At 43.2% G+C, this 23,806-nt stretch overlaps 1 protein-coding gene across 2 annotated transcripts in view; it reads left to right on the top strand.

The window, feature by feature from the left end:
* The first annotated feature begins 2,623 nt into the window (after positions 1-2,623).
* The window catches only part of nck2b (NCK adaptor protein 2b), a 65,705-nt gene continuing 44,522 nt past the window's right edge, over positions 2,624-23,806 (top strand). The window contains exons 1-2 of one of the 2 annotated variants that reach the window (XM_061235404.1): positions 14,781-14,880; positions 15,056-15,164. The gene's annotated coding sequence lies outside the window, so the exon portion shown is untranslated. Of the gene's footprint in view, positions 2,852-14,780; positions 14,881-15,055; positions 15,165-23,806 lie in introns of those variants that run through there. The other variant, XM_061235402.1, reaches the window with a different exon arrangement.

Below are 23,806 nucleotides of genomic sequence, written 5' to 3'. Positions count from 1 at the left end.
TCTAGTTCCTTATACTACACTGCCACATTAAGGAGTGAAGGTCCTCAATGATCTTGTGCTGATTATGATATAAAATTATATTATGTGACCAGGAAGAGAGAGAGGCTCTGAATAATGTACACGTGACCTCGGGAGATCAGCATCAGCACACGCAGACACATTCATTCAGATAAGATGGATAAGAGAGAGAGTAGAAGACCCCTTCACTGTGGGCCGAATGCCACGATGCGGAGATGGACGGTGACTCATACCAAGAGTCCTTGGCATCTCGGCCTAATGCGTGCCGGTGCCTTTTCGGCTGATATTGAGGAAACCGGTTTGTTTGACAGGTTTTTGCTTTCATTCCGGTTTCAGCCTGAACATGCTGAGCGTAGTTATTACCGTTTACACACACACAGGTACACACACACGCACACACACACCCCCACACAGAGCACACCATCAGACAGACATGAGCTAGAGCACTTCCATACTGAGTGTAACCCCACAGAGAAGACCACTGACTGGGGAGAAGACACATTCAGGGCAAGCGTGTGTGTGTGTGTTAGAGAGAGAGAGAGAGAGAGAGAGAGAGAGAGAGAGAGAGAGGAGAGAGAGAGAGAGAGAAGAGAGAGAGAGAGAGAGAGAGAGAGAGAGAGAGAGAGAGAGAGAGAGAGAGAGAGAGAGACCCGTTGATTTAGGTCCAACTGAATTGTAGTGATTGCCAAAGTATTAGCAATTCTGCCTGTATTTAGCAATATTTTGCTCATTGGAATTACAAACTGGTGCTATGGTCAGATTACACCAAAATGTAATGCATACAAGGAAAAACACCTCATATGTACTTTCAAATATAGTGGTGGGTCATTGATATTTTTGAAAGGTTTTGCTGAAAGTGGTCCAAGGGGAACCATTTAAGATTAATTGCACAATGAATTCAACAACATACAAGGAAATATTGGCAGAAAATCTGGTTGCCTCTGCCAGGAAGCTGAGTCTTGGTCGTAAATAGATTGTCCAGCAGGACAATGACTCCAAGCATACATCAAAATTTATCCAGAAATGGTTAAGTGGTTCTGAAATGGCAATTTCTGTCCAGACTTAAATCCTATTAAAAACCTATGGTCTGAACTGAAGAGGAAGGTATACCAAGGATATCAATGATTCAGAAAAGTTCTGCATGGAGAAATGGTCAAAATTAGTTCTCTAATCTTATCACAAAGTATAGGAAAAGACTCATGGCTGTCTTTTGCCAGGGGTGTTTGCACAAAGTAAACCAGGGGTACCAATAATTGTGCAGCCAGCTTTTTGGGGAAATCATTGTTTCATAAAAAATGTAAGACTTTGGTTGATTCCATTGAATCATTAATGAAGCACACTACTTCATGTTTTGTTAATAACTGTTATTTTGTATTTTACAGCACATTTGTTTGCACATTTATCAAAGGCGGCAATAAAAAAAAGTTGTCTTTTTTGAACATTTCTTTATTTTAAGTGGGCCTAAAACATTTGTTTTAAGATAGATTATTAAAGCATTAATACTGCATGCATCTAACTGATTGACATACGGTGGGTTTTATCAAACAAATAATATTCAATGTCATAAAATACAAAAAAAAATCATTTATACTGCATCATAGTCAGTCATACTGCTCCAGACAGGATAGCCAGGATTATATTAATACATTTAAAGGAGGGCAACTGCACTTTACAGATAATACCGTTTCCTTGAAACAACTCAATGGAAGTTGTTTTTAAATGATTTAATTGACACACAGTTGTTCAGACCTATGACCTATACACATAATAATTTCATATAAAGTTGTTATTAGGCTATAGTTGGAGGCCATATGATGAGGTAAAGCACACTGTTGGTGCATGGTAGTTTGTATTTAAAACCACATCTCACTGTGATCTCACAGTAAATCCTTTACCCTAACTCTGCCCATCTGTTTTACTTTCATTAATTTATCAGCACAGTCATGAGTGCTTAAGATGTACTTTCATTTTGTTTTACTGGAGTGACTTTTTTATGTGGAAGACTTTATACTTCAAATAAAGACATGCATCATAAAATCTGTGCAGGAATAAATATTTATTAAAAGTATCATTACTCTGACTATTATCATTTTTACAGAAACTACATATGAAGCAAAAATAGCAACCAAAAAATAGATACACATATAGTCCCATGCTAAATGTTCAACAACATCCCCCTATGTGTTAATCAAAATGAAGACACACTGCATTTAAACATAATTTAGTTTGAAAGTCCCTGTGCATATATGTCACTATTTTGGCAACTCCCACTGTAAATAGCAAGGCCAGGAACAGTGTACACACCCAGAAATTACACTCCACTATCCACAGTACTGCGTAACAGGGGAAAGGAGAGCCCTCAACACACCATTGCCAACAGGTATATTTACTTACTGTAAGTTGGATACATCAGTCAAGTCATTTGTGTCACTACTGGAGGTGTATTGATTAATACAGGGATGAATAAGCTCGTAGAACATTATTAAAAATGAGTTCACTTGTTCTCAGTTCTTGATTTTAACACTGCCTTGAATGTAGTGCTAAGTGCCCATCCCATCCAACACAACACACACACGCTCGCACACACACACATCTCCGGGTCTTGCTTTGGCAGCGATGACGTCACCGAGCAAGCTAGTGGGTTGAGCTGAGGGTAGGGAGAGAGAGAGAATCTGGAGTTGAAGGGCCTGCGGAGACAAGGAGCAGAAAGGGGAAAAATCGAAACGGATTTCTGTGTGTCAAGTGTTTTAATAACAACGCGACTGAACTGCAGACATTTATTTCGCGTATCCACCCCCCTCCCCGTGCCCGACTCGACCGGAGTTACACCAAGGTAAGAAACAGGGAGAGAGGAAAAATGGAACAGATTTGACCGTAAAGTTGGTGCGATCGGGGACGGGTAAATGCATGCGATGTCTAGCTTTGCCTTGTTTTGGGGTCCATTCAGAAATCGTCTTTAGCCGATGAAAGATAGCTACATTCGTTTTTAAGAAGCAAAATACATATAATACGGACGCAGGGCTCCGAAAGAGATTGGGGGGGTCCGACCCCTGTGCTGTTTGTATCCATGCGGTTAGACGGTTTCTATTGCTGGTCGTTCGTGCACTCCGGGGTTTGCTTTGTGTGCTACGGTACTACAATAGATGGTTTTTGATATGATCGCGACGATGGCGTTTCCCTTTTATGCAAGGGGAATCGCTTGGACATTTCTGCACGACCTTTGATCTGCCTTTTAAATAAATATATATATTAATATATTAATTATTTTTTAAACCTAATTTTAGAGATTACGCTATTCTCCAAATAAAAACGCACCAGTTAGCTGTGGGCTATGTCACGACGTACTTGCCAACTAGGGCTTTGCACACAATGAAGCCCAACAACGCTAAATTAAATTGCACATTCTCTCTGTGACCACCAACCCGACCCTGTTGTCATTTGCCTATCTGTGATGTGTTATTTGGCAACAGGCTATTGTTTAGCACGGTTTTGAAATAGTAACAATAATAAAAACCACTGTTGATATTCTTGACAACTTGAACATGGTAGATGGTAGCCTAACGTTATACACCATGTCCTACGTTGTATTCTCTCTATCACAGTGCTACATCTGTTATTAACTTACGTTACGTTCTTTATAATTCAAAGCGAAGGCCTAACCTAACCTAAAACAACACTTTTTTTACTGTAAACTAAGACGGAATATCTACTTTAAAAACATTATTTGGATACCCCAATAGTTTAACACGTACGGTCAGTTTTGATCCATTGCCACAGCACCTGCCAGAGCCCTTATTATGAATGCAACGATTTTTTAAATTGTATTTTGACACAGTGCGAAAACCTGTATTATTTATGTGACACTATGGCGGGTTGCATGTCTGTATACTGTATGTACAGCCGGAACGGTCAACAAAAACAGAAGCTATTTCAACAAAGTGAACGCCATTGTAGCCGGACACTATTTTACAGTACATGTTTGGGTCAATATCCTATATTTTCGTTTAGCAGGAAATACAAAATTTCACGTCTCGAAGAAATTTCCCCAAGTGTATGACTTAGTCTATAGCAAAGCTATATCGTTCAATGGGGATTGTTTTCTTGGCAGGCTTAAGGATATGCTGTGACTTCAGGGAGTGAAAAACTAGAACAGAGAACAGCTTGAGATTTTGGCTCGTGCAGCTTTTTGATTGATCTTTGTGACTCACGCTCTGAGCGAAACTTGATAAAAGTAATATTAAGTTCGGTTAACAGCATGCATTTCCCATGCAACTTTGCCTTGTACATTTCACTGGAAACCTCTGAAAGAACCTCTGAAAATTAGAATGTAGATGTGCATTAAAAAAGAAGGTGAAAAAGCTAAGATTAGTGTTCAGTCTGAATTATTATTATTGTTCTTATTGTTGGTGCTGTTGAACTGTTGTTTGGTTTTGTTTTGTTGTTTTTATGACGAGTAACATTTCAGTAATTATATATCAGTAAATATATATCCCTTTTTAAAGATGAAAATATTTACCTTTTCAACTTTTCAATATTTTTTTTTATATTTTAATAGTTAATATTTAAAATGAAATGTTTTTGCTTTACATAGTTGAGTGGAGGGCTTAACACGATAAGTCGCTCTAATATTTCTTTAGTCTTTTATCGATATTGCGACTATATTCTTGATTACTGGGGATTCTGGGAATGTGTGAGAATTTGGAAAATGGCAGGCACAATGATCATTTCGTTTGGGGACTAATACAGGAAACATTGTTGACTTTGAACCTTTTAAAGCTCTGGGCTTATCTGACTTTTTTTTTTTTTTTTTTTAAATGTGAGTAAAGGTGAACTGAGGGACTAGGCTATATACCTGGCCAACCAGGTGAGTTCTGCAAGCAGTTGCTGCTTATCAGATGCACAGCAGTCGGGACACTCCCACTGCTAACATCTCCATGGGAACACAGCACTGTGCATGATTTGGCTTGCGATGACATGCATGTGAAATGTGGGTCGACGTTTTCTCCACTGTGTTTCCTTCACGTGCGGTAATTTGTCCCAGAGGTGTTAAAGAAGTGGTAGTTTACAAAAAATACCTCCCTGCATTTAAAGCTTCGCTGATTTCAGGTTCTGCGTTCTCTCTGAGTGTTTTTGCGTTCCTCTTGGTTTACTGACGATGCAGCCACCTTGGGTGGTTAGACGCATTCTGCTTAAATGTGCGATTCTGAAGAGCTATAATGGAGACAAAGCCCTTCTTGCAGGTTAGCAGTGCCTTAATAAAGACCGAAAGAGTCAAGTGATGAGCCACCATTGCAGTCACAGGCAATGTTTCCCTCCTATGTGAAAGCCAGCGGGTGGGCGAACGTTTTCCCGGCACCTGTGGATTCGGCTTCCCTTTCATCACGTGAGCTTGAGCTGAATGGGTCTCTCCTGTGCGCTGTCCAAAAGCTTTGATTTGTTTCTCTTATCTGTGGTGGTTAGACGGGGGAAGCTCTCAGTTCACCGCATGTGTGGAAGTCTCTGAGTTTGTCCTGCACCGACAGGTTTTCCCTTCTCTTCAGCCAGATTCCATGTTCATTTGGTCATTTTGCCTGTGTGCAGCAGCAGATAACAGAAATCCAATAAGTGAATGCTTAAAAGAGGACCCACGCGTGATGAGTCGAAACAAGGCCGTTTAACAAGTGGTTTGTTCTTCCTCGGCCGCATTATTGGACTCTACCGTTTTCTGCAGGGTACCATGAGGCCCTCCTCCCAGTGACACTTTTGCATTTGTGAGGAAATTGAACGGACCAAAGATCACAAAGCTAACGACAGAAGCTTAGAACAGTCTTTTGGGCCTGCTTTGGTGCCCGCTGCAAAATACTACGCCTCATAATCTGCAGTGCTGCATGGGGATGGAACAGAATGCCATATGGCGCGACCGTTGAAATGCATCATGGGAGCCAGCCTCAACTCCGCAGATGCAAACAGCTGTGTTTTCTGTTCAGCCTCCCTGACCCAGAATAACATTCTGACTCCAGGGTTGTGATTTCTCCCAGTGGAGCTTTTGATTGCTTGTAAAACTGTTTGCGGAACTTGACTTTGATGATCGTAAGTTGTGGGCCTGTGGTTCTGCCTATTAGCCGTCACTCTGGGGTGTTGTTCCAGAGTCTGTGTCAGCTTACGGCAGCAGCCACCTGTTTTGGTCTAAGGTCTGTAGTATTGTTTTACCTGCAGTACTTTGTCTGAGAGGTCCACGAACACCCAAATGTGCAAGGTGCTCTTGGCTCTTGACGCTTTCAACTGACCACTGTGAGATGTTCTTTATGAAGTTGGTTGTGAATGTTTGGCCTGTGCCCCCCCCGTCTTCTGACTACATGGAGTTGGAGCTTGCCTTGGCCAATAGCCAATCAGAGATGATGACAAACTGCTCCTCAGGGAGGGATAAAAGTTCATTGTTGTCAACTCCATCCTTTCGTCACCCTAGATCATAGGATAGGGTCATGGTGCTACAGTCCCTCAGGTTCCATCGCGCAAGGGTCACAGTGTGCGGAGAATGAAGTTTCGGTAATAAATTGGGATGGATATACAATGGCAATATTATTGCACAGGTAGTGTGGCTTTTACTAGAAACTAGCTTAGTTTTTTGAGTGGAAACTTCTCGTTGGTGGTATCCTGCATATGGTAAGACTTAGTTCAGCTCAGAGTGATATGCATTTGGAGTGTTATCTCGCAAAAAATGTTTTGCAGATGCTGTTATCGGTGTATTAACATAATTGACTCTCCAGCATGCTTGCATTTACATACAGTGTAGGCCCACACACATACATTAGCATATTTTGTAGCTGAGTTTATTCTGGAGATGTAGATTGATCAAGGATTAAGCGGCGATGCTCTTCCTCAAAATCTTTTTCAAACATTCTTCTGCCCAGGGTTGAGGCTGACTCCTTATGGACCTCCTGTCATCGGTACTAGATGCATTTCTGGTCCTGATGACTCAAGCAGGTCAGGGTAAAGAAGTACAATCAAGCCCTTGGCCATCAGCAGGGAGTATGAGCTGACTTACTCGACTACACCACCACTGGAATCGCGATTACTCAGTCTTCTCTGGACTCTTGAACGCATGTACAGTATGTGTAAACACCTGACTATGGCTTTGTTTGTGTGGACATGTGGAAAGTGACTTCAGTCAGAAAGATGGTTTCTACTTTTTAGAATATGTGTTCAAAATACTTCCGTTTTATGTAGCTTATGCCAGGCTCATACAAGATCATACTTTTCTGTTCAGAAACATGAGTTTTGAGCAGATGTTGAACAAATATCTACAGTGGCTCCAGAAAGTAGTTTGACCGCTTCACTTTTTGCACACTTTATTGTGTTGTTTTTAACCCATAATGAAAACAAATTTTTAGAAATGTGGGCAAATTTATTAAAACTCTAAAGCTGAAATATCTCATTTCCATAAGTATTCCGGTGCATCTTGTTTGCATTATCCTTGAGCTCTGTGTCTACTATTGGAGCCCACCTGTGGCAAATTGAATTGATTAGACATAGTTTAGCATGTGTATATAAGGTCCCACAATTCACACTGCATGTCAGGACAAAAACCAAGCCATGAAGTCCATGGAACTCGCAATTGTGGCGAGGCATAGATCTGGGCAAGGGTTTAAAACCATTTCTAAAGCTTTGAGTACGGTGGTAAAGTGGGATCCACGCCAGGATCCACATCTTCCTAGAGTTGGCTGTCCGGCCAAATTAAGTAACCAGACAAGATACAGCTGTGTCTTGGTCAGGGAAGTGACCGAGAACAAAACGGTCACTCTAACTAAGCTTTGGAAGTGCTCTACAGAGATTGGAGAACCTGCCGGAAGGATGACCATCTCAGTAGCTCTCCATCAATCAGACCTTTATAGTAGAGTGGCTAGACGGAAGCCACTCTTGAGTAAAAAGCATATTAAATGCCAAAATGGCATTTAAAGCACTCTGAGAGCATGAGCAAAATGATTCTCTGGTCTGATGAAACAAAAAAATGTTGACAGATGCATCCCATCCACTCAGACCAAGTTTAAGAGGATCTGCTTGGAAGAATGGAATGAACTGCCCAACTCCAGGTGTGCAAAGCCTGTAGAGACTTACACAAGAAAACTGTAACTGCTGCCAAAGGGGCTTCTACAAAGTACTTCATTAAGGGTCTGAATACTTATATCAATGAGAGATTGAAGTTTTAGATTTTTGATAAATGTGCAAAAATTGTCAATTGTCTTGTCATTATGAATTATTGAGGTTTGGCTGATGGAACACAATAAAGTCTGCAAAAAAGGGAAGGGGTCTGAATACTTTCTGAAGCCACTGTGTATTATTTCTGTGCATTATTTGAAACTCGTAAGCATGACACCTAAAACAGAAATGTAGACATTTTTGAAGAATTAATAAGCACAACCGTGGTGGCAGTTCCATGGAGCTTCCTTGTGCTTACTTCTGAATATCGTCGAGATGAGACTTGTAGGCAACTAAGGTTTTATCTGTGCTAACTCAACCCACTTTTGGTAACACAGCATCTTCAAAGACGAGCACAGCAATGCTGAGGTTAATCGCTATTACGTTACCTCCTAGCCTGTAAAATCCTCTGAGCTAAGCGAGTTGGACCACATAGCATGTTACGCGTGTATGCAATTTCATTCACCTTCTGAATAGGGAGATGAGACGGGAGAGCGATGGCGAAGGACCTCAGAAGCGGAAAGATCGTTTATTAACGGTGTAGGGAACGGCAGCTACTTAATTTTTCATTAGACTCCATGCTGCCTGGAGAAGGGCATAAAGGTCTAAAAATACACCATGTTAACGGAGAAAGATCTGCACATCAGACAAATTCAGTCACTTTTCCTGAGAGGCTTTCCCCTCCTGGCTCTCCATAACTGAAAACATTGTACAGAGATCAAAGATATTTGGGGCCTGTTCGATACAGAGCTGCGTGTTTATGCATGCCTTGAAAATATAGGCACATTTTTTTAAATAATGATAATCAGCCAAAATGCCCTCCCTCCTTTCAAATCCGCAACCAGGTTCAAAAGAACCACAAGGTCTTCCAGTGAATCGGTTGCCAGAAGGATGATGTTTGTATTGAGTAATACAATGCAAGCATAGTACACTGACATGCTCAGAGAAGAAGGCTTCTCCACTGAAAACAGGCAGAAAAGCACAGCTGTACAGGTCCTCGTATTGAGATCCTGCACGGTGGCACGTCCAGGGGTGTGATGTCACAGCGAAACATTGACGTGCAGGGCACTGCCTCACAGACGAATAGAGTGAAGCCATTGGCACTGATGAGGCATGACTCCACCCACAATTCAAAAACCAAACTTTAATGGCCAATGAGAATTTGGGGAAATAATGTTCTTCATTTTTTTTCCAGAGGAATAGCACAATATTGTAATATATGCTGCCTCTTCACATGGTTTTTTCAGCCTCTAAGTCCTGTACTTGACTGTTTCAGAGCATATTAGGACTCAATAAAATGGTATAATTATAGTATTTAAAGACTTGGCTGGGTCTTACTTGTACTCAACCTGCGGTTTTATATTACTTGTCGGCTATTTCTTTCCCCCCATAAATGGTTAAGGCTGGTTGTTTTGATCAACCACATTGGTGGTTACAGGAAGTGCCTTACATGGAAAAAATTAAACGATGAACCCCAAAGAACACAGAAGGAAATACTTGCTGCTCATCACTCTAAAACCTGTGATTTCCAAAAACTTTTTTGTGTTTTTCCAATTTGAGTGTCTTAAATTATAGTTCTGGTATGGGAATGGTAAGCATCTCCATCATTATTTTTGCTGTATCTGAGCAAGACTGGGACAATATTGGAATTAAATGTGGAGGTTGCTGGCACTTTTCTGGTCAGCCAAAATCATAGTGTGGTGTTGATCTCAGATCTGTCCGGTCACCTTGAGTTGTTTGAAGTGAATTCCCGATAGACATGTAATTGTGTATCTTCTTCTCTGAATTCTTAGAATTTTCTGTCACTTACTATGAATTTCTTTAATACATTTCCTCAAGGCTAGTTTTAACTATCGATAGCTTGGGAAAGTTAAGTCCTTGTGAGCCATTTGTGTTTCTGTGTTTTAGCTTCTGGGAAAAACACACTTCAGAATTCAATATTCTACAAAAACAGGAAGTGTTGCTTTTTTAGCTTGGAGCTGAAATTATTTTTCTGACCTCTCACAGAAATGTAAGAAATGCACATCTTTCAGAGAATAAAAAAATCTCTTAAAACCCAGATCATTGAAATTTGGTCTGCTCCATTACTTAATACAGGCATAAAACAAAGGAACCTCTGAAGATTAGATAGAAATGCAGATTCATCTTGCTTTTACTGCTTACCTCTGAGTGAAAGAACATGGCCTTCCGTGGAGGCAAGACTGCCAAAACTGCAGTTGCCAGCTTTTTCTGAAGATAAAAGGCTCCACTGTTTAAACCGAACTTTCTCAGGACTCAGTGAGGGAGCATTGTGAATTCATACCTGAACAGGGAATGGTTTGGTTGTTGAATCCATGAAGGCATAGACACATATATTATGATGATGTCCTTCAGACAATCTGTAGCTTTCATTTAAGTTTTGTGGATGGATGTTCAGTGGAGAACTTGTTTAAAATAGTGGTTAAAACATCATTATTTTTTTAACTATGATCTACACTTAGTGACCACTATATTAGATAGACCTGTACACCAGCTTGTTAATGCAAATATTTAATCATTTGGCAGCAACTAAATACATAAAAGCATGCAGATGTGGTGAGGAGGTTCAGCTGTTTTTCAGACCAAATGTTAGAAAGGGGAAGAAATCTGATCTCAGTGACTTTGGCTGTGGAATGATAGTTGGTGCCAGACAGGGTGGTTTGAGCATCTCAGAAACTGCTGATCTCCTGGAATTTTAACACACAAGAGTCTCAAGAAAATGGACTTTGCCACTCCTAAAAGAGTTTGCAGAAAATGGTGCGAAAAAAGCATCCAGTGAGCAGCACTTCTGAGGGCAGAAACATGATGAAATGAGAGATGGTCAGAGGAGAAGGGCCAGACTGGTCGAAGCTGACAGGAAGGTGACTAACACAAATAACCATGCATTACACACAATGCGTCAAACCTCTAAGTAGATCAGCAACAGCACTTAATAAGTCTAAAAAAGTGCCCATTGAGTCTATAGCCTTACACATAGAGCAGAAGAAAGGGATGAAAGAAAGATAAAAGGGGGGAAATGACAGACATCTTTACAAATAAGATTGATGTCATGCATCCAAACATTTAGTCATAGTTGCGCGGCTTACCCTGTGCATCAATGTCTGTGACCTTTCTAAACCCAAAATATCAAGAAAATGGGACACCCAAACTGAATTAAAGTCAATAGCAGGCTCCAACCAACCTTTTAAGAAGAGGTCAAGCTTGCCAATAAAAACATAAATCCTTTCTTTATTCAATTCAGTCTGGTTGTCATCATGAACAATCCTAATTCCGGGCAAGCAAGCATGTTTACACTATGGGGAGAGCAAACATCTTGTGTATAAAACCTCGGACCTCAAACCGGCCTTACCTCAAGCTACCACTGCCCTGTAGAAATGCCGGTGCTGACCATGGTCATACAAGTAGGCCTATGACAGAGGCTGGCTACCAGTCATACAGGTAGGCCTATGACAGAGGCTGATGCCATTATAAGTGCAGGAGATGGGCACCCATTGATTCATGTAGAGACTGGCAGTCCTTCCATAGGGTAACCAGGCACTGAAGAACATGACATTGAGTAAAATACTGTTAGCTATCTTACTGGCGAATTGAGGCAAGACCTCTTTCAGGGATTAGTATGATGGCAGGGGGTAGTTGGGCTGTTTCCTTGGGAGAATTGCCCGCTCTAACAACATGTCAGCAATCCCAGAATTCCCATGGTGTCATCCCTTGGCGCGTGTCCTAATCTTCTTTGTGAGAGAAAGAGCAGAATTGCCAGTCTTTGGTCCGGCACGTTCCAGCACGCCTGGCTTAAATCTCCTCTCTAGTGACAAGAACTGGTGGCAACTCAACGACCAGCTTTCATACACTCACATGGGAGCCCATTCCGACACGTACAAACTGTGCCGCCCCGCTCGGTTATGGTACCTTCTTTGATTTATGGGCCGCGGTATTAGAAACGGCGCTGCTTCTGAAACGGCGATAATGAGGGTGTCTCTTTCGGAAAGGTAACGCTGAACGCGGATAAAGAGTGACTGATAACGGAAGCGACCTGCGTCTCGTGGCGGCGCAGCCTGCAGCACACAGTGTTCTGTGAACCAGACGGGCTGCGTTGCGTCACCCTCTAACTGCTGACAGTGATGTTACTCCAGGGAAGCTAAGCCATGTCCTGTCCTGCTAAGTGAATTGTCTGAACGCACAGCCGGCTCCTGCGCCCTCCCACCGTCGCGGTAATCATTACTAAGTTACAGCGTTTCTCATACTCCTCCCTTCCCCGGCCTGCTCTGATCTCTCCTCCTTTCAGGAATACCCCATGGCATTTAGACCTCGGGTGAAAATTTTTGCGGCTGTAAAAAGGAAAAATATAAAGAGAGCTTGAACTCCCACACACTGTATCTGGCGAAACAACCTTTAGTGAAATAACAAATGTTTCTGAAACAGTCCTTCCTCAGTGTCTTGGGTAAAAGATATGACACAGCAGAAGTTTACCACCAGATGTAGTTTTCAATCTATTTTTTGATTTAGTTTTTCTTCTAGCACCTGGCACACTAGTCAGGTGTGCAAACCTTATTCTCCTTTTAAGCACTAAAAAGGAAAGAAAAAGTCAATTTCACTGTCACCCTGTGACTTGTGGCCTGTTGGGTGGTTGCCTGTCTTGTGTGGATTACTGCCACACGACGATAACTAAGAACCCATGTAAGGACTTAAACCGCTTTTCTGATTATGCTTCACCCGTGCGGTTCTGGTCCGAATGCCCAGTGCTCAGCTTTCGCTGTTGCTAGCGCATGGTTGCAGGGGATCTCCTGCAATGGCTGATGGGGAGGCAACCTGAGCGGACTGGCAGATCAAAGAGTCCCAGAGCTCAGCCCGTGCTCTGATTGTCAGGATGCTGTAAATGGGACTCAATCTTTCACTCCCTCTCTATCTGCCCACCCTCTCTCTGCCCCTTCTCTCTCTCTCTCACTCTCACTCCCACTCCCCAGCTCTACTGCATGTCTCTCTTTCTCTTTCTCTCCCTCTCTCTCTCACTTCCTCTCTATCATTCCCTATCAAATTCTCTCTCACTCCCCATCTCTCTCTTTCTCAGGCCCTGTTCATTTCTGGGAGTGGGTGACACAACAGCTGAAGGATGGCAGTTTTATCTGTCACAGTGAACAGTTTACAAAGCTACTGGTTGTGAGTCAAGAGGGAAAAAATCCCCTTGCAGCGAGGGGGTGGGGGGTGGGGGGGGGGGTGAATTTACTTGGCTTGCTGTTTGGAGAGGAAATCCTTCTCTGGTGTGTGGGTGGACTGTGGTGCTTTCCAGGACAGACTTTTCTGTGGGTAACAAATACAGCAAGGACCATTTAAGATTCGGCTGAAGTGCTGTTTTGCTTGAGTGGAGTGTTCCTGTGTGTGTGTGTGTGTGTGTGTGTGTGTGTGTGTGTGTGTGTGTGTGTGTGTGTGTGTGTGTGTGTGAGAGAGAGAGAGAGAGAGAGAGAGAGAGAGAGAGAGAGAGAGAGAGAGAGAGAGAGAGAGAGAGAGAGAGAGAGAGAGAGAGAGAGAGAGAGAGAGAGAGAGAGAGAGAGAGAGAGAGAGAGAGAGAGAGAGAGAGAGTGTGTTCAGGACTGTAGGGCATTGCTGCAGCAGACCAATTGAAAGCTCTGTGATTTCCCTACTGCACCAGGAGTGGTAAAGTCGTTATGGAACAGCAGTAATTTACCGTGCTGCTGATTACTCTGATCACTCCCCCTGTTCTTTGGCTGCTAAGTGCATTCTGGGAAAATATATTATAAACTCACTGTTCCATTTTGACCACTCAGTGGCATTGATGAACAATTAAAATGATAGATAGATAGAAACACAAACGTCTGTTTTGATTATTTTCACTTCTCTGAGATATTTCCTGAGAAAATCGGAAGCAAGTGATAGTCACCTGGGTTTGAAGATTTTCTCATTCCAGCTAGGCCTATAAAGTCATCTCATTAGTTCTTTCACACGAACTCGCGATGCACATTCACAGCCTCCCTGTGAAATAATTTAATGTAATTGCTTTTAAGAGTTGCAGATCTCTCCCAGTCAAACATACGCCTTGTTTGCTCCTGTTTCTCTCGGTGATTATATCACAGAGCTGGGAGCACCTGAAACTGCTGTGGTGTTATTTCGTGACAGCAGGCTTTCCCACTGTGTCGACAAACTCAGGCCTTGGAGTGGTAGATGTCTCAAGGAGTTGCATACTGTAGCTGCTGCAGCAGATTTACGATGGATTAAATAACTCAGAAGGGTAAGTCTGCCACCTTGGGCCTCTCAAAAACAAAGCTCACTGTGACGGGCAAATCATCCCTACACTCCGGAGATTCCCAGGTCGCCATGCAACCGCCTGTATGGAAATACCCTCCGAGTATTCACCTCTCAGACTCGTCACCGCAAACAAAAACAGAGAGCACGAGGTGTGACTTCCTGCGTACAAATACCCTGTCAAACAAAATAATGAAACTTTGTCGCTTTAGCTCGTATTATCATCGACGTGTATTTAAAGTGTTGGCAGGTGCTTGTTGTTTTTAATTTGTTTAATTAACAGAGCTGACCTGTGTGGCTGTTCCGCCGTAATTGCGCGGTATGGTACACGGATTTCCTGCTCTACGTGGCGAAGGCACAGTTATCTCGAAGAGAACCTGCTCTTATCTTATTACCACAGTATGCGTTCATCAGGTAGGCTACTTGTTCATTTGCTCTGTCAGCCTTTTGTAAAGATTCTGTCTTATCGTCTGGACTGGTCTGGGGTTTGCTTTCACTCTCTCACTCTGAATATGACCGGTGTGATGTGACGGCTGAGGTCTAAACAAGCTTCAGGTTCCCACCATTAATACAGGTTTATTTCTCTCAGCACTGGTTCGTTATGGCCTACTAATCTTTATGGTCGAGATCGTCATCAAGACTCGGTGTGTGGATGGATCCAGCTTTCCAGTGTGGAATCATCATCATGCCAGTACCTGGTGAGGGTAGCAGCTTCTCAGTATAGTACAATTCGCAGTCTTGTTGGCCATTTTGGGGTTTAATCAGCAACATTGATTGTTTGATGTCATGTGCAGTGATCTTTCCTCTAGTCCAGTGGTCATCACTCCTGGTCCTGGAGAGCTGCAGGGTATGCTAGCTTTTGTTACTCAGCATTTAACTCATCTCACCTGGTTTCTTGGGTCTTAATTGATTGCTGATATAGCCTAAAGGTGAAAACAAAAACCAGTGAACCCTGCGGTACTGCTCTAGTCAATCAGATTCTGATCTGCCTGCACAAGCTACACTTGAATTGCACCCCTGTGATGCACTGTGTAAGAAGCTCAGCTAGTGTGGACTACAAAGTGATGAGAAGAAGCAGTGGCTACATATTACACAAGCGGCTGTCTGCTTATTTCCCAGAGAATTGAGTCTAATCTAGCCTAATGTGTTCAATTCAAATTTCTTTTTGTACTCACTTTAATGGGGGTTCATTTTCTTGCCAATTTAAAGTAGATTATCTAGAGTCATGCTAATTGAGAATGCCTAATAAAAGGCACGGTATACTTGACGTGAAAGATTGTTAAAGGCAGGTTGCAGAGTTCATCATTTTGGAGGCTCCTGTATTTTTTATGAGCTGGCAGATAATGGCACTTGCATAACTTTTATTGTAATAGGATTTGACATGCCGGCTCAGAATGCACTGTACAGTGTCAATACTATATATTTTTTAATGCACACACACACATATAAATACACTTTTTTCATGAAGGACCATTTATAACCCGTCGGATCAGTTTTTCAGAATGTTGCTATATTCCTGATGCCTCTAGACTTGTCACCAGTCACATTATTCATTGCTTAAATAGTGCAGGCACTGAGTGGAAGTTTACTCAAATACTTTTGTTTTAACAAAGAGGGTGGTGGGGATACCTAAGCTGTATGTTTCTGAAGGTGACCTTGTGCTACATGGAAGAGTTTCTCCTGCTTTCGAGGCTACAGCAATTACCTTCACCACAACTACTGTACTGTACTCCTCTTTCTCCAGTCTGTCCTTGTTATGTCACTTCCTGTTCTGTCCAGTTCTGTTCTGTCCAGCTGGGATTCACATTTGTTTTCTCAGGGCACTGTGATGTGGTCACTCTCTGAATTGAGATATGTTATTGTCTTACCTTATGTAACTCATCAGAGATCTCCGTCACAGAGGATGGGACCTGTGTTGATGGTGGCCTGTGGATTTTTAGTCCAGGCTTGGTGAACCTCACCAGAATTTCCCCCTGATTTTCATTGAATTTCTGCCACAAAGCTGCAAAACAATTAGCAAATCGAATCGAATGTTGTGGTTTATGTCTGTGAGGGCCAGCAGAGTGCTACCTGGCCATGTTTCAATCAGGAGGGGCTAGTTCTAAATGTTGGGAACTGTAAAATGGTTTGAAAATATTGCGATCTCCTCATCCCCCCTGGGCTTATATGTACCAAGGAGGTCAGGGGAAGGACAGGAAATGGCCCAGAGCGTCTCCTTAACCCCTGCACAGCTCCACATTCCAGTGGGTCTTGGATAAGACCAGTCTTTCATGCTTTTTCCCCCTGTTGTTCACCGATTTGTCCGCTGGCACGACAGTGCTCATCACAACCGTCAATTCAGGAGAATGCAGACATGCCTGCGCTCCCGTCCGAAACCGTCTTCGTATCACGCAGTATTTTGGGGTCGCACAGACATGAGTCAGAGGAAGACTCTTCATGTGTGGCTCAGCAGACGAACCATTTGTCTGCTCAAACAGCCAGTCACTGGTTAGTGATTTCATCTCGATGGACTGTACCCCATCCGTGGCCGACACTACAGCCCGTTGTCCGTCACCTTACAGGGCTGCCGACCGCAGTTGCCATTGGCACGCTCCGGATTCAATATCATTCGCAGACCTTGTCCTCTCAGAGCGTTGCAGCCGTAATAACTGACACAAAACTCAATGCTCCACATCCCACCGCTCAGGAGTCAGATCAGCGAAGAGGGGATCACAGGTCACAGACAAACCGATTTCACCCCTCATCCAGTCTCAAACCGAAAAGGTGAAAAGGTTGGTAGCTATTCATTTGAGCATTCCCGGCGTTATTTTCTCACAGGAAACACACGCAATAAATAATCGTGTTCGTTTCAAGAACATCCTATTCCTTTTGGTTTTTGGTTTTTTTTCCCCCCTCTTAGGAAATTTCAGACCTTTGAGTCTTTCGGTAACTCCAGCAGTGCAGGAAGAATCTGTTGCTAATATGAAAGGAGTTGATGGAGATGAGCCGGCTGTCTCTCCAGCTCAGTTCTTCCTCCGTTTACTCTTCTCATCCATTAATTCAGGGCGAGGCAGTACGAGCTCCAGTGAGACGACTTCCCGCTTCCCGCTGACGCTCTGTATCTTCATCACGACTGCCTTCCTCCTTTTCTCCTTCTCAGAGCTCACAGTCTTCCTCTTTCCGCACGCTGAGATTGTTATTGCTCAGTACGATGGATTCAAACTCTATGTCCTTTTGCTAAACCCAATGAAAGGCAGTTTATTTGCCTTAACTAGTTTTTTTTTTTGCAAGACAGAATTCCATTTCAGCCATACAAGTGAATTCCGATTTACACGGGCTGCACTTTTTTGTGCTTAAATGGATGTATCGAATTGCAATGCATCAGGTGGGGTCATATTCATTCTCAATGGACAGGTATTGACCCCCAAGCTCTAACCTCCTCCTGTATCGACGTGCTTTTTTTTCATACTGTTTAGGAGCCAGTCGAAGATGGCATTCATTTTAAAAGGGATTACATTTGTGGGTTGCTATTGCCTGTAAGAGACTTGCATGTAAAATAATTAAAATATTTGCGCAATCTTATTAACTCAAATATTATTGTTGATTTAAAAAAATAAATATTTATTATTCAAAAACCCATATTTATGCTTTAAAACGTAGCTATAAAGCAGAGGTTTAGCCTGCTTAGCTGGCAAGAAGGTAAAATACTCCCGATGAGTTTTCAGTTTTCTGACCAGTAGGAAGGAGGCAGGGGTCCACTGCTGTGCTGCATATTCATGGTCCTCTGCCTCACATAGTGTAGGCCGGCCCTCTATGTCTGCTGCCACTGCGGCAGATTGGCTGTTTGAAGTTAAAGGAAAAATTAATTGAGACCGAAAGAGACGTCAGTTTGATGTTATGAGACAGTAGGGGTTAAGGATTGAAGGAGTCATAACCCGCTGTGCCACGGGGGGAGAGAGAGAGAGGGGGGGAGAGACAGCACTTCCCTGTCTCTCTGGATCTTTCTAGAAGGCTTCCCCACGGCATTCCAAGTAGCTTCTCCTTCAGAAGCATGCTGCCTGCCTATTTTTACCGCCCGAAACGAAGCTGCAGACCGACCGGGGACAGAAACGACTGTTCTTTTTCTTTCTTCTTTCAGCTCATGGCTGGCGAGTGCAACTCGACTGTCGGAAAATTGCTGTAAATTTGCGTTCCGCTGCATCCCAGGGGTTTGTCTTGGCACAAACAGTACACATTATGTTTGTGTTTTTCACAAGCGTAACTTGCTTAATGCTCTCAAATAGTTATGTTGTGTAGACTGTTGCTGTTCCTAAAAGGTCTTTAATTTCAGAGCTCTTTACCAACTCTGTTCGGATTTTTATTACGTGATCATTTGTGCTGCTTTTTTACCCAACTCAATAATGTAAGATAATGCCTAGCTTGGATGGCAGTTCTGTCTACCGAGTGGAAAATAGCTTAATGACTGCAGTGGAACGCCTGCTATTACAGTTGTGCGAGCCATAATTATTTCAGCTGTATCATTTTTTTATTATTAAAAACCCAGCACAGTATTACACTGTATAGATTTATTGTCTGCTGTTTAAACTTGAGATATACACTCACTGAGAACTTTGAACGTTTTTTGAAGGAACTGAGAAGGTTTGGCACGTTGTGTGTTCAGAGATGGTCCACATAGCCTACCACCGTTGTAATGTCTGGTTATTTGGGTAACTGTCACCTTCCTGTCAGCTTTGACCAGTCTGGCCCTTATCCTCTGACCTTTCTCATTAGCTACACGTTTTTGCCTGCAGAACTGCTGTTCACTGGATGTTTTTTGTTTTTCGCACCATTCACTGCAAACTCTAGAGACTGTTGCGCGCGAAAATCCCAGGAGATCAGCCGTCTCTGATATACTCAAACCACCCTGTCTGGCACCAATTATAATTCCACGGTCAAAGTTATTTAGATCACATTTCTTCACCATTGTGACATTTGGTCTGAAAAACAGTTGAACCTCTTGACCGTGTCTGCATGTTTTTATGCATTTAGATGCTGCCACATGATTGGCTAATTAAATACTGCATTAACAAGCTGGTGTACAGGTCTATCTAATAAAGTGCTCAATGAGCGTAGGCTAGTCCTTATTACAATTCCATGGTTTGGCACATTGGTCCTGGCAGTGATTCCATAACAGAAAGTAGGCCTAATTTTTCCAGTAAGACAGGAACCCATGTTGGAATGTGACCTCTAGATTTCCTTTATGACTGACTCTTTCTCCGAGTGTTTTGTTCTCGTCAGAGGTTGGTGTTAGAAGCCCAATGGCTGTCCATTGTTGTCAATGTTTTTTCAGAGGTATAGCAGCGTTAGTCAATGCTGATCTTTGGGGAATGTCAAGGTTCTGGTCTTTTGACTATATTATACACATTGAATTCATTATTTGGATGCCAGATAACTCCCAATTTCACATGCTTCGAGTTGATGGCATGTCTCATTCCTGAAGTGAATGTGAGTCTTATTTAACCAGTAGAAACTGTAGTTTTATCCTACTGCTTTCTTAAAAATAAAAATAAATATGACCGTGTTCAATAATTCAACAGTTTAGCATTGGGAGCCATAAAATGCTCTTGCTTTAAATTAATTGAACGGCACATCTCGAGCATCGCATGACATTCCTTTCCTAGTAATTCAGGAGCCTGTCACTGTCTAAGTGCAGTTTAAACACTGACTGAAAACCTCTATTTTGTGTCAGGTACACAATGCTGGACAAGGCTGATGATATCATCTGTGCACTGCTAAACCTAGTGTTTAAGAGCACCTTGTCTAGGTGACTCGCAGAGCACTTAAAGAGCCTGCCATCATAGCATAGGTGATCAAGCAAAGTCCATATTTAACTTCTTTATGGACGTTCTTGTGTCTGTGGAGTTTGTCTGTTCAGATCGAAGGCTCTGCTTTGTAAAGGTGTTCAGAAATTATTCCACACCCTTTTCCTTGATTGATGGTCCTGTCCAGGCAACTCCTAGAGAGGTCTTAGGGATGTTTCTTTTCCAAGTGCAATTAGGGAAGTTAGCTCAGACTGTTTCTGTATAACTTCTGAAGCAGGTCTTTAAGCCTAATAGTAATGCTTGCAGGGATTGCTCATGTCGGCTACTCCTTGAGTATTCATTCAGAAATTTCCAGTGATGTCTACACCAAGGAACTGCATACTGTGACTCTGGTTGTGACACGTGTGGCTGTGCAGTATATTGGTTAGAAATCAAGGTTTATAACACTTATCCCATGAACAGATCCTCTGGAGCACTCATATTCAATGTATTTTGGCTGAGTTGCCCTGGTAAATATCCAGCTGTAAAGTCTAAATTGATAGCTAGTAGGCCTATGTTGAAATGTTTTTTGTTTTTTTTCCCTGGTTTGCTAAATGTCCAAGTTTGGCAGAACAAGGGCGGCCAGCGAAATAAACCCCGATGACAAGGCAGAGATAACATCTCACACTTGGAGCATCCATTACGGCCTGTCAGCTTAAAACCGGGGCACTAAGAATGGAACACGATCATGCAGAAAGCAGCTAGCGAGCGCGGGCGATAAATTCACCAGTGTGTTGACACTGAGGCACAGGGCGAAGAGTGGGCCTTTCAGGGGAGGGGAGCACACACACACACGCACACACACACACACACATACTGCGTCCCTCCCCCCGGTCATGGCCAGAGCATCATAAACACAGCATTGTCCGACTGCGGACACGTTTCCGCATGCTGTCCACAGTGGGGCTATTTGTGTTAGCGCAGGGATCTGATTCCAGCCGTTCTGATTCGAGCAAAGCTTAGTTGGCCATCTACCAAAGGCTACAGGGGGGACTCGGGCTTCTGTACCTCCTGCGTCATCGTTATGGGAGAGCGGTACAGCACCCCCCACCCCCAGTTGTTTGGATAACCTTTCCCTCTCTGCTTCCTGTTTCAGTCATGGGCCTATCTCCCCCGGCTCGCATCTTCAAGCTGTTTTAATGAAGCTGTGCCTTATGGTCACGCACATTTCACAGTCGGGGTTGACGGCCGGTGTTTTTCTCTTTGTGCACTGAAAAGCGGCGCTATCTGGGCCGAGCATGATGGGTGGCTCCGTACGTTCTCTCCGGTAATCACACGTCTGGTTTACATCAGGCGCGTTAAGCGAAAACGCGCTACGGAAGAGAACAAAGACGGGTGGGTTTTTAGTGGCCTCTGAGTGATGGTGAAAATGCAGATAGCGCGGGTAGCGTTCCCGCATTAGCATAAAAATGAGCTTTTCTTCCTCGCAAAACAAAGCAAACCAGAAACAACAAAAAATTCCAACACAGAAACAAGGCTTTGGGTTAATCAGGGCAAAGACGTTTATAGCTGCAGTGGGTCAATGAAGTGGAAAGCAATTACTGCGGCGTTGCTTTGTGATAAGGTCATGAAAAGCATCCTGTCTCCCACCCTCTCTGACTCTTCTACTGTTTTTACTTCCTGGTCCATTTAGCGTTGCCTCAATATTGTTCCAGTATTCAGAACAGGGTGGCACACTTGACTGTAGCTTTTTTCTGGGACTTGTCCCTGTTATCTGACTGCTACTCTTGTTCTCTGTAAGATGCAGGTCTAAATCTCTTAACACAGATCAGTCAGCCCAGCAGAATCTCAAGCACAGTTCCTCTCCCTGTTGAGGGATGTAAATTACTTGTATTCATCTCTCTGGACGGCATGGCCTTGACTGCAGCTAATGGTTGTGGTGATACTTCAATAGAAACTGGGCATTTGTGATTGAGGACTGTTCTTGCCAAGACAAACAATTCAATTATCACACACTGTATTCAAAAGCAGCCTATTGACGGAGCTTGATGTAATTTATGGTTATTTCTCTGTTGTCTGTCCCGATCGGTGATCTGTAACTAACTCTCACTGTATTGGAAGGGTTCAGATTGACGCTGGTGAATCCAGAACACGTTTCCTGCATGTGGCAATAAAATAATAATTTCTTCAGCTTTCCAAGTTCTATATTTTCATTCATTGTATCTGTAATTGACTATTGTAATTTCCTATGACTGTTGGTCCTGTTCTGTGACTACTGGACCTATTCTCTGGCTACTGGTCAAGCTCGCTGACTATTGATCCTCTTCCCTCACTCTTTCACCACTTTCCATTGCAACCTCAGAAATACAATATTGACTGGTCAACAACAACATGGCTATATAATACTGCAAGCAGCGTGATTATATTGACGCAAGGTAAAACAAAAATGAATGTGTATCCTAATTCGATCCCAAATACAGCTTGTAACTGACTATCACAGTTGTGATTGTCAACTATTTCAACAACTTTTTGAAAAGTTTATGCCACCTCAATTCCTGAGGTTGCGTAAACAATTCCTTAATTGTGTCTCTGGGGCTATGACTGCGTGTATCTGCAATGACAAAGGGGCTCAAAAGTCAAGGATGAGGATCATCGTTTTATTTAGATCCACAAAAATGAATACAATCCCCAAAGAACCTTAGTCATTGATGTTTAGAATTTTCCTGAAAGAGTCAAATCAGACCCCCGTGCATCACATCATTATTTATGCGGATAGAACTAGCCTCAAGCTGTGCTTTTAGAAAATTAGGACATGGTTCAGAAATTTAGCGGTTCTGTCTTGGGAGCCGGTGTTCTCTTTTTTTTCAAATGAATTCAACAGCACAGCAGGCACCATCCCTATCTCGGTAGGGCAGGAGACCACCACAGATACCCGGTTTGAAGAACTCGGCTGACTGAAGACATTTCAGTCACCCGACAGGGGCTATGACATCATCAGCTGGGAGAGTGCGTCGAGCGGCGGCTTGCGTAGGTGACACGGGTAGCGTGTAATCGCAGCCGACCGTCGCCACGGAGGCAATCATGGCGCGGAACAAATCCAGCTGCCTCCAGATGAGTTTCGCCGATGACATTATCGTCCTTCGGGCCCTCACGTAGTGACTCACTCGCAGGAGCACGGACCCCCCGGGGGCCGGATCTGCCGCTCGATTGGCCCCTTGCATGCCACGGCCCCTTCTGGGGCCCCCGCACTGACTCACTCTCATGCGTACACGTTGGCCCTGTCCGTTGTTGTCACGGGTTCCTATTTGACGTCTTCACGAGTCGTTTGGAGAGCGCTTCTCGGTAGCGCACTACCGGCATATTAAGAAGAGCACGATATTCAGGAATCATAACCCCTGCCATCTGTCAGAACAGCAACGCTCGCTGCAACGCTGGATGTCATCGTACCAGACGCAGCAGAAAAACCGACGAGGGCTCTGAAGCCGTGGCACGAATATTAAAAGCGCTGCTCTACATTTGTTGGGAAGCGACACAGCAACATCGGTCAAGCAGAATTACAAACCTCATTGACTGCCTCTATT

This window comes from Conger conger, chromosome 3 (genome assembly GCF_963514075.1).
Source record: "Conger conger chromosome 3, fConCon1.1, whole genome shotgun sequence".
Taxonomy (NCBI): domain Eukaryota; kingdom Metazoa; phylum Chordata; class Actinopteri; order Anguilliformes; family Congridae; genus Conger; species Conger conger.
This window is presented reverse-complemented; position numbering and strand designations above follow the sequence as displayed.